This window comes from Acinonyx jubatus, chromosome E1 (genome assembly GCF_027475565.1).
Source record: "Acinonyx jubatus isolate Ajub_Pintada_27869175 chromosome E1, VMU_Ajub_asm_v1.0, whole genome shotgun sequence".
NCBI classification, from domain to species: Eukaryota; Metazoa; Chordata; class Mammalia; order Carnivora; family Felidae; genus Acinonyx; species Acinonyx jubatus.
In genome coordinates, this window is record NC_069397.1 from 57,146,602 (window position 1) to 57,160,996 (window position 14,395).

At 53.5% G+C, this 14,395-nt stretch overlaps 1 protein-coding gene across 3 annotated transcripts in view; it reads right to left on the bottom strand.

Moving 5' to 3' along the window:
* The window catches only part of RBFOX3 (RNA binding fox-1 homolog 3), a 416,501-nt gene that overhangs the window by 108,657 nt on the left and 293,449 nt on the right, over positions 1–14,395 (bottom strand). For 2 of the 3 annotated variants that reach the window (XM_027052240.2, XM_053212667.1), the window contains exon 4: positions 13,184–13,223. The exons of the other annotated variant lie outside the window; for it this stretch is intronic. The gene's annotated coding sequence lies outside the window, so the exon portion shown is untranslated. The remainder of the gene's footprint in view (positions 1–13,183; positions 13,224–14,395) is intronic. 3 annotated transcript variants of the gene reach the window in all.

Here is a 14,395-nt window from a genome sequence, read left to right on the forward strand (position 1 = left end):
TCCTGGGATTGGCAGGATGCTGGGCACGGGGAAGGGGCTGGGGGTGTGTGTGCTTACACTGCACTCTTTGTTTCCAGAGCCCTTCATAAGCTGCAAACACTGGGGGCCGGGAACGGAGTCAGAGGAGACCAGATTCCCCGGGGACCCGCTGCCTGATCTGCAGCAGGTCTAACGGTCTTCTCAGGCTCCTAGGGGCGCGCCAGCACTTAGGAGCCAGCCCAAGCCAAGCAGCGGGCCTGGCCAGAGGGTCCAGAGGCCCAAGGGCCAGCAAACCCGGCTCTGCCATTTCCAGCTCAGCTCTGAGCTAAGCCAGGGTGACAGCACCATCCCTGCTCCCAGGCTGTTTCAAAGATCAGAGGAGATTGACCAAATGATCAACAGTCAAATGACACGCAAAAAAAGCACACTTGTACCACTGGAGGGTGAGCGACCCAGGAGCAAGACGTCGGAGCCGAACGGGTCCCCTGCCTCCCTGTGGCTTGAGGAAGGTCTGGCCCCCTCTGCTTTTCAAAAGGCCAGAGCTCCAGGGACAGTGAGTGAGCAGTGCCCACACCCACCCCGTGTCCCCGGGCCTCCTTTTCCAGGTCCTGGCCGAGGCAGATGAACAGCCACGCCCTGTGGACACAGCTCCAGGCTGCCACCTGGTCGCATTTCCTCTGGGTGTGTCCAGAGAGGCCTGTGGAGCTGGGCTTTGGGCTCAGAAAGCTCCCAGAGACCACACTGCCCACCGCAGATGGTCTCGAGCCCCCGTCCTTACTTTCCATGGCATCCAGCCCGCTCACGTGGCCTCGTCATTGAGTTTGGACTTGCTGTCTCTGCCCTGCGCAGACGGGCGGCTCCTGGAGGTCAGGGGGGCTCTGCCACACCTGTCTAGCCAGGCCAGCTGGCGAGGAGCTGGGCACACAGCAGGTGCCCCTGAAAGGGGGCTGAGGGCACAGAACTTGAAGAATTTCAAGGCTGCACTGTCTTCAGCGGGGGTGGGGGGGGGCCTCCTCGTGGAGAGACAGCAGCAGTCACCTCTCCTGTCCGGGTCTCCCAGCCAGCGTCCGAGGGAGAGTTTGGGGCTCCAGTGCTGGACTTTGCACACCACACCTCTGGGGAGCGAGTGGGGAAGTCGGTCCCTGTAAGCGCTTTGACTGCTCGCCCTTTCTCGCATGCTGGTCCAGCCCGGGGAGCCTGACCGTGCGGACAGCGACTTCCCCGAACGAGCCACGTGTCTCCTGGCATCCTCCGAACCCTGGGGCGGCCACACCATCGCCCTTTCTGGAAAGTGGCTCAGACGGCGACATCTCACAAACAGGGCCTGTTGCTGAGTTAACCTCCAGGATGCCTGCTATAAAAGCCCACACCCGTGTGCACACGCGGAAACGGAGGAGCCATGTGCACACAAGGAGCTGCAGGCACAGGTGCGCATGCACACCCCCCCCCCCCCCCCCAGCGCACGGGTCCCTCTCTGCACACACGCGTGTGTATACTGTGCACGCACAGCCACGCCTCCACGCCAACCCTTCCCCATAAACGTACATCAGAGTGCCACCCCCGCCCCCGGCAGGCCTCTTCCACACGTGCCCTGGAGGCGTTCAGCTGGTCAGCTGCTGGGGGACGTCTCTGGGCCCCGCACGGAGACGTGGCTCCGCACCTGGGCTGGGCGGTCACATCTGCCACAAACTCAATCCACGGCCCTCCAGGCGGGCGGCACGGACACAGCATCCTCCGGTCGGAAGGCCAGCCGCTGGGAGTCAATGATGGGGGAAGGGCGAGGGGAGGGGCTGGGAGCAGCTCCCCCCACCCGGGGGCCCAGGCAGGGGATGCTAAGGGCCGCCGCGAATCTCCGGACCGTGGGCACATTCCAAGCTCTGTGGCTCTGCGGCAGTGCCCCTCCAGCACGGCAATAAAGCCAACGACACTTTCAATAATTCAGCAGCAGGAGGGAGGGCTTAGGAAGGGAAAACCCACCTCAGCATTGGGGGGGGGGGGTGAGAGAAGCTGAGCAGGTGGGGGGGGGGACAGCAGAAGGAAGCAGGGAGGGCAGGCTTGACCTCAGCCTCCCTCCCGCCTGCCAGCCCTCTCTGCATCCTCACTGAAAGGGGGGCTTCCCACACAGTGACACGTGCTGGCCGCTGAGCACCGCCTCTGGTGAAGGCCCGAGAAGTCACCGGGCTGTCCCCTCCTGACACAGAAACGCCTCTGCAGGCCCCTGAGGATGAGGAGGGAATGGAGGTGGCCCACCCATCACTGCCCGGCTGTCTTCCCTGGAAAGCTGTCCCTCATGCAGCCCCCCGAGATCTGCCCCCCAGGACTGGTCTCATGGACCTTAGTGGGTCTGAGGCCCTCCTTGTCTTCTGCAGGACGGCCCTCAGATATCAGAGGCACACCAGCTGGCTGCCCCAACTCTCCTCCTCTGAGCAAACAGCTCTCAGCCCTACGGGATGTCCCTTGAACGGTGGTCCCCCGTGGCTCACGGCAGCCACCTCCAAGGGGAACCCGACATTCCACGGAGCCTCCAGCCGACCAACTCGGTCCTCCGGGAACGTGCCTCTTCTCGTGCAATCCCAACAAAACAGGCTTCTGAGGGCAGCCGTTGATGCTTAGGGTGACCACACCCTCCCGTGAGCCCGGGACACTCCTGGTTCGCACCGTGAGTGTTAGTCATGCCCTCAGTTTGGATGCTAAGTTATTGGTCACTGTCCTGAACGCGTCCCCCCTGCAAAGTTATGTAAAGTCGTATGTTGAACGTCACCTCTCTGCGCGGTGGTGTTTGGGGGGGTGTTTGGGGGGTGATTACAGTTGGATGAGTCACAAGAGAGCTTGCTTCCTGCCTCAGCTGCCCGCCACGTGAGGGTACGATGGTCTGCGGTTTGGCAGATGCCTTCACGGGACCTGACTGCACCAGTCCTGGGGTCTCGGACTCCAGCCTCTGGAGCCGTGTTTCAGGCCACCCGGTCTGCGGTAGTCCGAGCGGACTGGACAGTCCTCTTAATTATACCGAACTCACCATCAGTTAAAACCCCTAAGTCTCCTTCCTCTTATACTCATCTGTTTAGTAGTTTTGGACCCAGGAGCAAGATTTTACACTAATTCTTTAAAAACATTTTTTTTAATGTTTATTTATCTTCGAGAGGACAGGGCGCGAGCAGGGGAAGGACAGAGAGAGAGAGACAGAGAGAGAGAGAAAGAGAGTGCAAGCAGGGGAGGGGCAGAGAGAGAGAGAGAGAGACAGACAGACAGACAGACAGAGGGAGACACAGAATCCGAAGCAGGCTCCAGGCTCTGAGCTGTTAGCACAGAGCCCAACGCAGGGCTTGGACTCATGAACAGAACTGCGAGATCGTGACCTGAGCTAAAGTTGGACGTGTAACTGTCTGAGCCACTCAGCCGCCCTTTACATTGATGATTAAACGTAGTTAAATTTCCTCTCTGCTCCCAGCCAGTAGACCAGGCAAACTGTTACTTATTCCTCTCAGCTTCAGATTAACTAGAACCTGGTCGTCATGCCTATCACATGCTTATGTGAACCACTGATAAAAATCATCACTAGGGTGGGGTTGAGAACAGAGGCTGGTGGCCCACCTCTAGGGACATCTCAGGAGCCAGCATTCTTCGGAGGTAGTCATTCAGACAATCCTGAGAGCACCCAACCAACCATACTGTTATCCTGTCCTTGATTAGAAGAGGGGATGGTCAGGCTGGACCTAAGTGGGGAAGTGATCCTTAGTCCAATCTGGAGGACCCGAGGAAAAGAGCCCCGAGGCTCTCCTACGAGAGGGAGTACAGGCTAAGGCTCTGTCATAAGATGTGCCTGGTTCTTCAGAGAACAGGCAAGGTGGCCCGGGAGCTGGAGTCATGAGAACGAGGGGGAGCAGTAGGAGAGGTGGTCAGAGGAGTGATGGGGCCAGATCACATGAGGTCTTACACGGGAGGGTATTGTGAAGACTTGGCCTTTCTCCAAGAGAACTGGGAGCCGTTGGAGGATGTGAGCGCTGGGGGAGGGGCACAGTCCAACTTAGACTTGAAAAGCACCCCCATCACCCCTAGTAGTACATTCTTTAAAAAGACGGGGAGGACCTGGTGTCTAAGGAGGAATATTCGAGATCCTCCAGTCATCCTGAAGATTTCTTTAGAGCCAGTGCCCTCTGGGGAGCAGGGGTGACTTCTTGGCCTGACGGGCAGCCCTCTCTTCTCCTCCCAACCTTGACTGAGAGAACATGTGCTGTGTCTCTGACGACACCAGGCACAAACTGACAGGCTGCTGGGGCGGGAGGGCCCTGGGTCTGGCGTCACTGGGACCTGGCCTCCCGTTCCAGCTCTGCTGACTCACTGTGTGGCTTTGAGCAGGTTACTAAACCTCTCTGAGCCTCAGTTTCCTTTCTGGCAAAGTGAGGACAACCGCATTCACCTTTCTGGATGGTGATGCGGCTGAAGAATCACCAGGGAAAAGGGCCTGGTGCCCAGGGCTGTTTGACACACGGCCGCCATTCTAGACCCAATTACGGGGATTTGCAGGCCTGTGAACGAGGGGAAAGCAGGTGTGACACTGGGGAGGGGGAGGAGAGTGAACACATTCGCCGTGACACCGGAGAAGGAAAACTCAGACTCCGCCAGGGTGTTCAGGGGGCCCTGGGACCCGGCCGGCCTGGGGGAGCCTAGTGGGCATCCTGGGCGGTGACCTCGCGGCCTCGCTCTGCTCCCGTCCTCGCTCCTCCGTCCGCCCCCCCTGCCCCCTCTCCCTCCAGCTCATCTGCAAGTGCCAGCGAGCTAGCAGGCTGGACACCTGACAAAGGAGCCGTGGAGATTTCTCGGTCCCGGCACAGACCGCCAGCCCTGTGTGCCGAGTGCCGGCAGAGGAATAACAAAGTCCTGAGAGACGGAGGCTGCAGGCCGAACAGCAGAGCAAGGGAACATCCACAGACGCGAGGTGGGCCTCCGCGTTTCCGTGGTTTTCCCTTTGTTCCCACAGACCTGCTGGAGGTGGCCCCGGCGATGTCAGAAACCAAGGAGGCCCCCCCGGAGGAAGCGACCATTTGACGGAGTATCGGTCTGGTTGGTTCAGCGTATCCCCGGCACCTAGCACGGTGCCTGGCGCGTAGTAGGTGCTCACGGCACCTGCGCTGACTGGGTCACTGGTGCTGCACTGGGCCTGTCCCTTCACGGGAAGATCAGGCGTGGGAGTGGGGTCCTGCCGGTCGTCTGCCGGCTGGGGTGCGAGGGGGAGGGCGGCGTGGAGAGGCGACCTAATCATAAATGAGTACTTACTACTACGTAAATTCGTAACTTTTCAGAAAAACCATTCCTAAACTGCTTAACGCAAATGTGAGGTCGCTGCGGACTCCGGGGTCTGCTGTCCACCTGCAGCAGTGGGAGGCAGGAGCCCCCGTGGGCCGTGGGGTGGGTCAGAGGACAGAAGCAAAGTGCCAGCAAAGCATCCTGAGCAGCTGGAGGGATGCAGGGGGTGGTCCCGGTGCCCAGGTGAGGGCGGGAGGACCCAGAGGCAGAGGGAGGAGTGGCCAGGTCCTCTGTGCTGACTTCTCCTCTCCGGCCACGTCGCCGAGGCCAGGGAGGTCCCAAATCACAACCATCGCATCGTTAGCGACCTCTACTCTGCTGAGGGGCGAACAGTCACAGACGCTGATTTTAGCCATCGATAGGAATAAAATCCGCCTTCTTTTCAGACCACCCCCACGGAGACCACCTGTCTTCCTGTCAGTCGCAGTGAGGGCCGACAGGATCAACAGGCATCAGTGTGGGCAGCCAGGCCGGCCTTCCCTCCATCAAAGGCACACGTCCAAGTGGCTGGACTTGCACGGGCCTCTCCCATCACGGCTTCTGTCTTAGGAGGATCATGCCGAGGCCTCCCCTCTCTCCCCTGGAGAGCCCTCTGTGCGCCCCCGGGCATGTGCCTTGGGCACAGCCGTCCACCCTGGAGCAGGTGGGGCGGCTGTGAAGTCAGAGAGAGAGATGTGTGTCTTGCTGTCTGCACCGTGACCTGCCTCCCGCTCCCTGAAACCGGATGATAAATTACTCTGCCCAAGCGGAACACGCCCGGACAAGCCTCCTTTCCAACTGTAATTAATACCCTGGGGAAAACACAGACTCGGGGTTTTCATACTTCCGCCCAAACACGCGCGAGTACACAGGCTCTTCTTTCTGTCACCCTACCCGATCCCCTCTCAAATATTTAGTGTCCTGCCTCTTTTGCGGGTAGCACAAAGCCACCCAGCTGGATACGTCCTGAAAGTCAAGGGAGGCATCGGGGACCCTTTTCAGTCCCTGTGACACAGGACTTGGGAATTTTCTGGCACATGGTTCTCCTGTTGCTCATGCAATGCAGCTTTGGCCTTAGCGGAGTCAGAAACGGCCGTGGGTTTGGGTGAACGCTTTGTGGTCAACATTTTTGGGCATCTCCCCCTACCCTTTTCTTTCCATCGTACAGCCTAACTGATGCACTAGTCCAAACACACATGTGCGTGCATATCAGAGAGCTCCAAGCATCTGATACTCCCAAAAAAGCTCTACAATGAGTGAGGAGCTTTGTAGTCCCATGAAACTAGAGAGCCAACCACCCTGACAATGAGAATGCTTTCTCGAAGGAGAGGAGAGCCCTCATGGGCCGGAGATGGGGGGTGGGGGGGTGGAGTCTGTGTCCCATGCTGGTCAGTTGGCTCCTGTGGCATGACAAGTGGAGGCACCTGTGACGGAAGCTCAGCCACTCAGTTTAAGAAACCCACACTCTTACTGGGAGCCTCAACTTTGCTCAAGGAAAATTCTCAGCATGAAACGAAGCCTGGATAGTCAGGGCTGTGGTCTTGCCTCAGCCATTGCAGCATGAGCCTGGGCAGATCATTTGCCCGTCCTCGGCCTCAGTTTCCCCATCCATAAGATGGACCCTGCTGGGAGGGTCAAACGGGATAACACGGGTCGGATGTGCTGACAGCACTCTGAGGCCCTTAAAGGCCGGAAAGTGCCGTGCACAGATAAAGAACGTGGCTCTGCCCACACCCAGGTTGGCAGAGGGTGGGTGACGGGACTGGGATTCAGGAGAATGAATAGCCTGGGCCTCGGATGGGTCCTCCTCCCTGCTTGGTTTCTCTTGTTAGGGCAAAGAGGACTCTGTCCCCAGTGCTCTGTGACACGCTTCCTTGGAGCGGTGGCGAGGCTGCTGGGAGGCACTGGTTCCCTTCTCTCCGGGTTTCTGACCTCCCCTACCACCGAGGCTTTGAGAGCCTTGGAGGCATTGTTCCCCCTCCCTTATTCTTTACCATCAAAGCGTTCCGGAAAAGAGGCTCCACGAAGAGCACTCTGCAACCATCTTTCAAGAGCGACGCTCCTACTGCTGCAGCTTCCTCTGCATTGAGGAGAAGGAGGCCAGTCTCAAGACAAACGGAACAACAGCGCTGGTCTGTACGCTCGGACCACGTGTTCCCACGAGCCTCCAACCAGGGCTGGCTGAGGAGGGAAATGGGGATGAGGGCTGGCAACGGACCCGTGTGTCCCTGGGGCTGCCTGCCTGTGTGTGCGCATGGGCGTCCCTGGACCACATGTGACAGGATCCGGGTTCAGACGGAGAACGTTTCCACTTCCAGTCAAGATGGAGGAACGGGGACTGAATTACTCTCCCACCAGGCACAGTGGCGAACAACTCAGGAACGGTTTTCAAGACACAGGACCACACACTGTCCTGTCCATCAGCAAGGACAGTGATCCCCGAGAGGCGGGAAACCAGTGAGGGGAGCCCCCCATGGCTCACTGTGTGCAGAACTTCTAGGCTAAGACTCAGGGACCACAAGTGGAGCCCGGTGGGCTCCCTGAGCTGAGGAGTCAGGGCTGAGAGTCCAGGGACACCAACGTGGCTGGAGTTGCAAAACAGGGGGCTGGAGAGCGGGGAACTGGACAGAGGGAGACCCTGGAGAACCAGAGAGGGTCCCCGTGAGTGTCCAGCCGAGTACTGATCATCCCGTGCATTTGAAGAAAAGCCCTGAGGCCGAGGAAGGAACCACATGAACGGTAGGGGAAACCGTGCTCAGCATGCACACGGGGCCAGGAAACGTGTGTGTCCCCACCAGCCTCACTGGAGCCCTTCACGGTTCATGGAACAATGGGTAGAACGCTCAGACGACCTTGCCTTGGTAGTGGGATCACTTGATGGGGACTAACCATGCCTCGGGCCCATCCAGCAAACCTTAGCAGTAAGATCTGAGAGGAAGGGATCAAACTGCTTCTGAGTAATTTAACTGCATCCCAGAATAAAATTCGAGGATATTTATAGGAATAGAAGTAGCCAGCACCCCGCAAGGTAGAATTTACAATGTCCAGCATCCAGTCAAAGATTACCAGGCACACGGGAAATGAGGAGAAAAAAAATCAATCATTCGAAACTGACCTGGAACCGACACATATGTTGGAATTAGCAGACAAGGGCGTTAAAACAATTATAACTATATTCCACGTGTTCCAGAAAGTAAGTAGAGACATGTAAGATATTGGAAAATGTGCAAATTCAACCTGTAGAATATGAAGTACAACATCTGATGTGAAAAAAAAAATACACCGGATGAAATTAATGGCAGATTAAACACTGCAGGAGCAAATGTTAGAAGGAGCCAGGGAAACAGGACACATTCTGTACAGAGGAACAAAGATGAAAATGACAGCAGGCTTTGAGACCACGGAGCTGTGAAGGCCCTGAACCTTTGCAGCACTGAAAGAAAAAGCACCTGTCAACCCAGACCTCTGCACCCTGCAAAAATGTCTTCCAAAATGAAGTTGAAATAAAGACTTTTTCAGATACACAAACACTGAAAGAATTTACCACCGGCAGGTTGGTGCCGTATGTAAGAAATACTGAAGGGAGTCCTTCGGAGAGAAGGGAAATGACACTAGATGGAAATATGGATCCACACAAAGGAATAGAGACCACCAGAAATGGTAGCTATATGGATAAACACAGGAGAGCTTTTCCTTATCACTTAAATCTCTTTAAAATACGACTTACTGTCTAAACAAAGAAATACAAATAGCATTATGTTGCAAGGCTTATAACATATGTATATAAGGCCAGGATGGAGAAATGGAAGTATGCTTATTATACTGTATGTCAAGTGGGTTAACAATCATTTGAAGGTAGGTGGGAACCAGCTTAAAAAACTCATAAACTCTAAAGCAACCATCAATATAACAAAACAAAGAACGATATCTAATAGGTCAGTAATGGAAATAAAATGGAACACAGTAATTTTAAAAACTCTGTTCAAAAGACAGCAAACAAAAAAGGAAAAAGGAAATAAAGAAATATAGGAAAACAGGGGCGCCTGGGTGGCTCAGTCAGTTAAATTTCCTACTTCAGCTCAGGTCACGATCTCACAGTTCATGAGTTCAAGCCCCGCATCGGGCTCCATGCTAATGGGGAGGGGACTGCTTGGGATTTTCTCTCTCTCTCTCTCTCTCTCTCTCTCTCTCTCTCTCTCTCTCCCTCTCTCTGCCCCTTCCTCACTCTCTCTCCCTCTCTCAAAATAAATAAATGAACTTAAAAAATAGTGAGTGATCAACTCGTTTCAAGTTTGGAAGTCTAATTCATCTGATTCACAAACTGAAAAAGCACCTATCATTTCAATAGACACAAGAAAAGAGTTTAAGAAAACTCAACATCCTTTCTTAATAAAAACCGATAAAAACTCTCAGCACGCTGGCGATAGACGAGGAATGAAAGGGAACCTATGAAAAACCTACAGCTAACATGACAATTAGTAGAAGAATTACTTTCCCTTTACTATCAGGAACAAAACAAGGGTGTTTATTCTCATGACACTTCTATTCAACGGTGTCCTAGAGGTTCTAGCTGGTGGAGCAAAAACAAAGCAACAGCAACGAGTAAAGACATCAAGATTGGAGAGGAAAAAGTAAACTTGTCTTTATCAATGGATCATCTGTATCAACGTGATCGTCTGCAGAAAATATGATGAAATCCACAAAAAAGCTACTAGAACTCGCAGGTAAGCTCGATAAAGATGTGGAACTCAAGATCAACATACACACGGTTTTAAAAAATGACTACACACTAGCAAAACTCAGAAACTGAAGGAAAAATACCATTTAAAGTAGCCATAAAAAATATGAAATACTTAGGGTAAGTTTGACAAAAGTTGTGCAAGACCCACCGGCTGAAAAGTACAAACCACTGTTGAGAGAAGTTAAAGAAGTCTTAAATAAATGGAGGGGCATAACTTGTTTATGAGGCAGAAGACTCCATATGGTTAAGATGTTAATGATCCCACCCCCCCCTCCCCGGCCAGCCAAGTGATCTATAGATTCAATGCCATCCATATGGAAATTTAAGGGGCCTAGAGTAGCCAATACAACTTTGAAAAATAAGAACAAAATTGGAGGGTTAACATCACCTGATTTCAAGATTTATTATAAAGTTATGATAGTCATGACAGTGTGCAATGGCACCAAGACAGACTACATATAGATCAAAGGGATCAGGTCCATATGACAACAGATTTTTGACAAGGTTGCAAAGGCAATTCAAAGGAGAAAGGATAGTCTTTTAATAAGTAATACTGAAATCAATGCACAGCTTCAGTTCAGAAAAATGACCCTCAACCCATACCTTGTACCACATGCAGGAAGGAACTCAAGATAAACCAGAAACCTAAACATAAAATCTAACACCTACAAAATGTCTAAAGAAAGTACAGGAGAAGAAAATCTTCGTGACCTAGGGTCAGGCTAAGCTTTCTTAGATACAACATCGTAAGTATGATCATAAGAACAAATGGATAGACTGGAATTTATCAAAATTTAAAACGCCAGCTCTTCCAAAGACACTGTTACGTGAGTAGAAAGACAGATCAGTTAGGAGGAAATGCCTGCACAGCATGCATCTGTAAGGGACTTGTATTCAGTATATATAAGGAACCCCCCCAAATGCAACAGTACGGAGACAAATACCCAATTAAAAAAAACAGGCAAAGGTTGGAAAAGACACTTCACTGAAGATGATGGACGTCAACCAACCACATGGAAAGATGTCCAGCATCACTCATCAGCAGGGAAATGCAAACTAAACCACAATGAGACACCACCCCAATGCCCATCATAATGGCGAAAATTACCACAGCCAACGGCACCAAGTGTTGGAGAGGATGTAGAATAATCGACAAGTATTGGAGAGATGGGTGTAATTCCCGCACGTGGCCGGCGGGCATGCGAAATGGTACAACCACTTGGGAAAAACAAAAACACTTTGACGTTTACTTAAAAAGTGAAACACAGGCTCACCATGAACTCTAGTCATTTCGCTTGTGGGTGTTCTACCCGAGAGAAAAGAAGGCATGTGTCTCACAAACACTTGTATGGGAATAATGTGTAATAACCAAAAAGCTTGGTGTCTTTCCAGGGGTGAACGGAGAAAACACGCTGTAGTGAACTCACAGCATGGAACACCGCTCGGCAACAAAAAGGCATCAGCTATTCACACACACCATGACCTGGGGGAGTCTCAGAATACTTATTCTGACAACAAGAAGGAACGCATACGGTATGATTTTATCTGTCTAGAACGTAGGGAATACACACCGTTCTAGAGCGACGGGACTCACGCAGATCAGTGTTTGCCAGGAAAGGGGACCGGAGAGCACGGAGGAAGAGACAAAAGATACATCCTTCGAAGGAGACTGATGGATACGTCCAGTATCTTGATTGTAATGACGACGTCAGGGGTACAAACAGGTGTCAGAACTTAATCAAATTGCACACTCTAACACGCGTAGTCGATTGTGCGCACAGACCTGGGTAAAGCTGTTCAAAAAACAAACGTGCAAAAAACCTGAGCTTACGAGGCAGACAAATCGCCGTGTCACCCCTTAGGAGGTGGATTCCTTGACCTACACACAGATTCACCTGAGGACTCCTTTGGTCGTTTCCCTGTAAAGTAAGACTCGGTTTACAAAATGGCACGTCCAGGAGGCTCTGCCTTGCGAGGGGGAGACCTCGTGCCGAGAGCACGAGGCCCACGCCGGCACACTTTCTTCGTCTCCCCCCAGTCGAACTGCATCGGACGCTGAGGGACAGCCCCCGGCCCCTCCCAGGGGACCCTGTCATGCACGGGAACAGGAGCCTTGAGCTCTGCCTCACTGTCCCCGTCCCACCAGTGAGCGGGGCCAGGACTGCCCTTTCCACGAACCCGGGAGGCCCTGAGGTGACCGGCTTCTAGGACACAGCCCCCTGGCCATTTGGACAATGCCCACTTTTGAGGCCAGCGTGTACTTGGGGGTAAAAACAATACAAAAGAGACCACCAAAAGGAGTTTCCGGTGTTTGGCTCAGGCGGACATCAGACCCCGCCACCCAACAGCTTTGTTTTGCCTTTTGGATCTGTGGAAAACACTGGGCTATCTTGGGCACAAGACCTGAGACCCAGGAGCACTGCCCCCAACCCCGAGGAAGCCAGCGGGGAGCCCAGGGTTACAAACACATGGCGGACCTGCACTCTCTAATCTGTTCACAACAGATAATACATCACAGCTACGATAGAATTTTCTGCAAAGTCAAATTCTACCAGCGGACCTTCGAAGGAGATCGGCTGCAGGCGGGTGATGGAGGTTTGGCTGCAAGGAGTGCGCAGACCGAGGGTTGGGGTCGTGGACCGGGGATTGGGGTCAGGAGGGTCCGGTCCCCCCCACGAGGGTCACTGCTGGGACCTGAGCCGATTCTGCGGCCCCCTCCCCGAGGAGACCGGGCCACGCGGGGACATGCAGCACCCCAGGCTCCGAAGGCCAGGGGAACACGCACCTGTGCCCCAAGTACCTGGGGTCGGGGGTGGGGGCAGAGCAAAGGAGGGGGGAGGAGGGACTGTTTCTCTGGCTGGTGGCAGTTGCTAAGCAATGTCACCCATAAACACACTCCTGTCCCCTCATTTCCCTTCTGGCTCCTCTGGTCCCCACACCTGCCTTCCCAGCACAACTCAGGCTGGCGCTTTGGGGGACAAGAGAGGACACGCCATCGAGTGCGAAGCAAGCCAAACTCTCCATTCTCTGCCCTCCCCCCGCCAGCCCCCTCCCTCCAGTGAGCAGGAAGCCCCGGAAACCCCTGGCATTCAGCAGCAGCAGCACCCAAGACGTTCAACATGCTCACATCTGTCAAAAACTATTCAGGAAAAAAAAAAAAAAAAAAGAAAGTCTTTATACCTTTTATTCAGCCAATTTTTCCCGAGGCACTGTGGGCTCTCTAAGAAAAGAAAAAGAGAGAGGAGAGAGAATTACAATCAATGTCGCCACCGCGCATCTGGTTGCTGGCTGCTATTTGCTCACTGACTAGTCAGGTCTGGAGGAGGGAGCACTGCCTCCCCGGGAGCCAAGGAGACCTACCCAGGAGAAGCCCCTGTGCCGCCTGCACCTGCAGCGTGGCCGGGAGCCCACGTCTGGTTTAACGAAGACAACAGAAAACAGAACGCCGTGGGCCTGGGGTCCAGATTTTCCTAACCCGTCTTCTGCGTGACTCTGGGGACACTCTCGTGTGTTTTCTCTCTCTCTTCCGCTCGCCCCAAACTCTGAGTTTCCCTTTCCTCTCTTCCCACCCCCGCCCCAGCACCTGGTTCTGAGGTTACCTGCACACAGAGACTTTGCCGACTGATGGAGGTATTTAATCCCAAACCGGGACCTCCCCCCGCCCCCCGCCCCCGGTCACTCTGCATGGATCTCTTCCCACCTCCGATGTCACTCATGGCGGGTAGATCTATTTTAATATCAGTCAAAGTAGCAAGGGAGGTAGGAGCATTCTAAATCCCACAAACACACGATTTCAGCAGTGTGTGGAATTGTGTGATGTTTCCAGGAGCTTCCATCAGTAGAGGTGGCCCAGCCAGACTAGCAGGGGCCATGTATTTACTCATTTTACGGTCCGGGGCCTGGGGCCACAGAGACCAAGGCACTTGCCTAAAGTCACAAAGCTGAGCTTGGGGGCCTGGGGACCGCACAAGTGTGTCTGGACCCCTAATCCTGCCTTCAGAGATTAGAAACGAGGGCTGTGCTGCTTTGGATGCTGTGTCTCCCTCTCTCTCTGCCCCTCCCCTGCTTGTGCTCTCTCTCTCTCTCTCTCAAAAATGAATATTTTAAAAATTGGAAAAAAAATAGAAATGAGGGGTGTGCATGTGTCCACTATGTGCTTCTTCCGGACATAAATTTTCCTTATTTATATCAATAAAGTTTCAGAGTTTTTTTTAAAGATTTTCATTCTTAAGTAAGCTCTCCACCCAACATGGGGCTCGAACTTACAACCCCGAGTTCAAGAGCTGCACACTCCACAGATGGAGACCAGCCAGCTGCTCCTTGTGTTGCATAATTATATGTGTACGGATTGTGTACATCTTGTTACTTTTTTAATTTCTATGTTTTTAATGT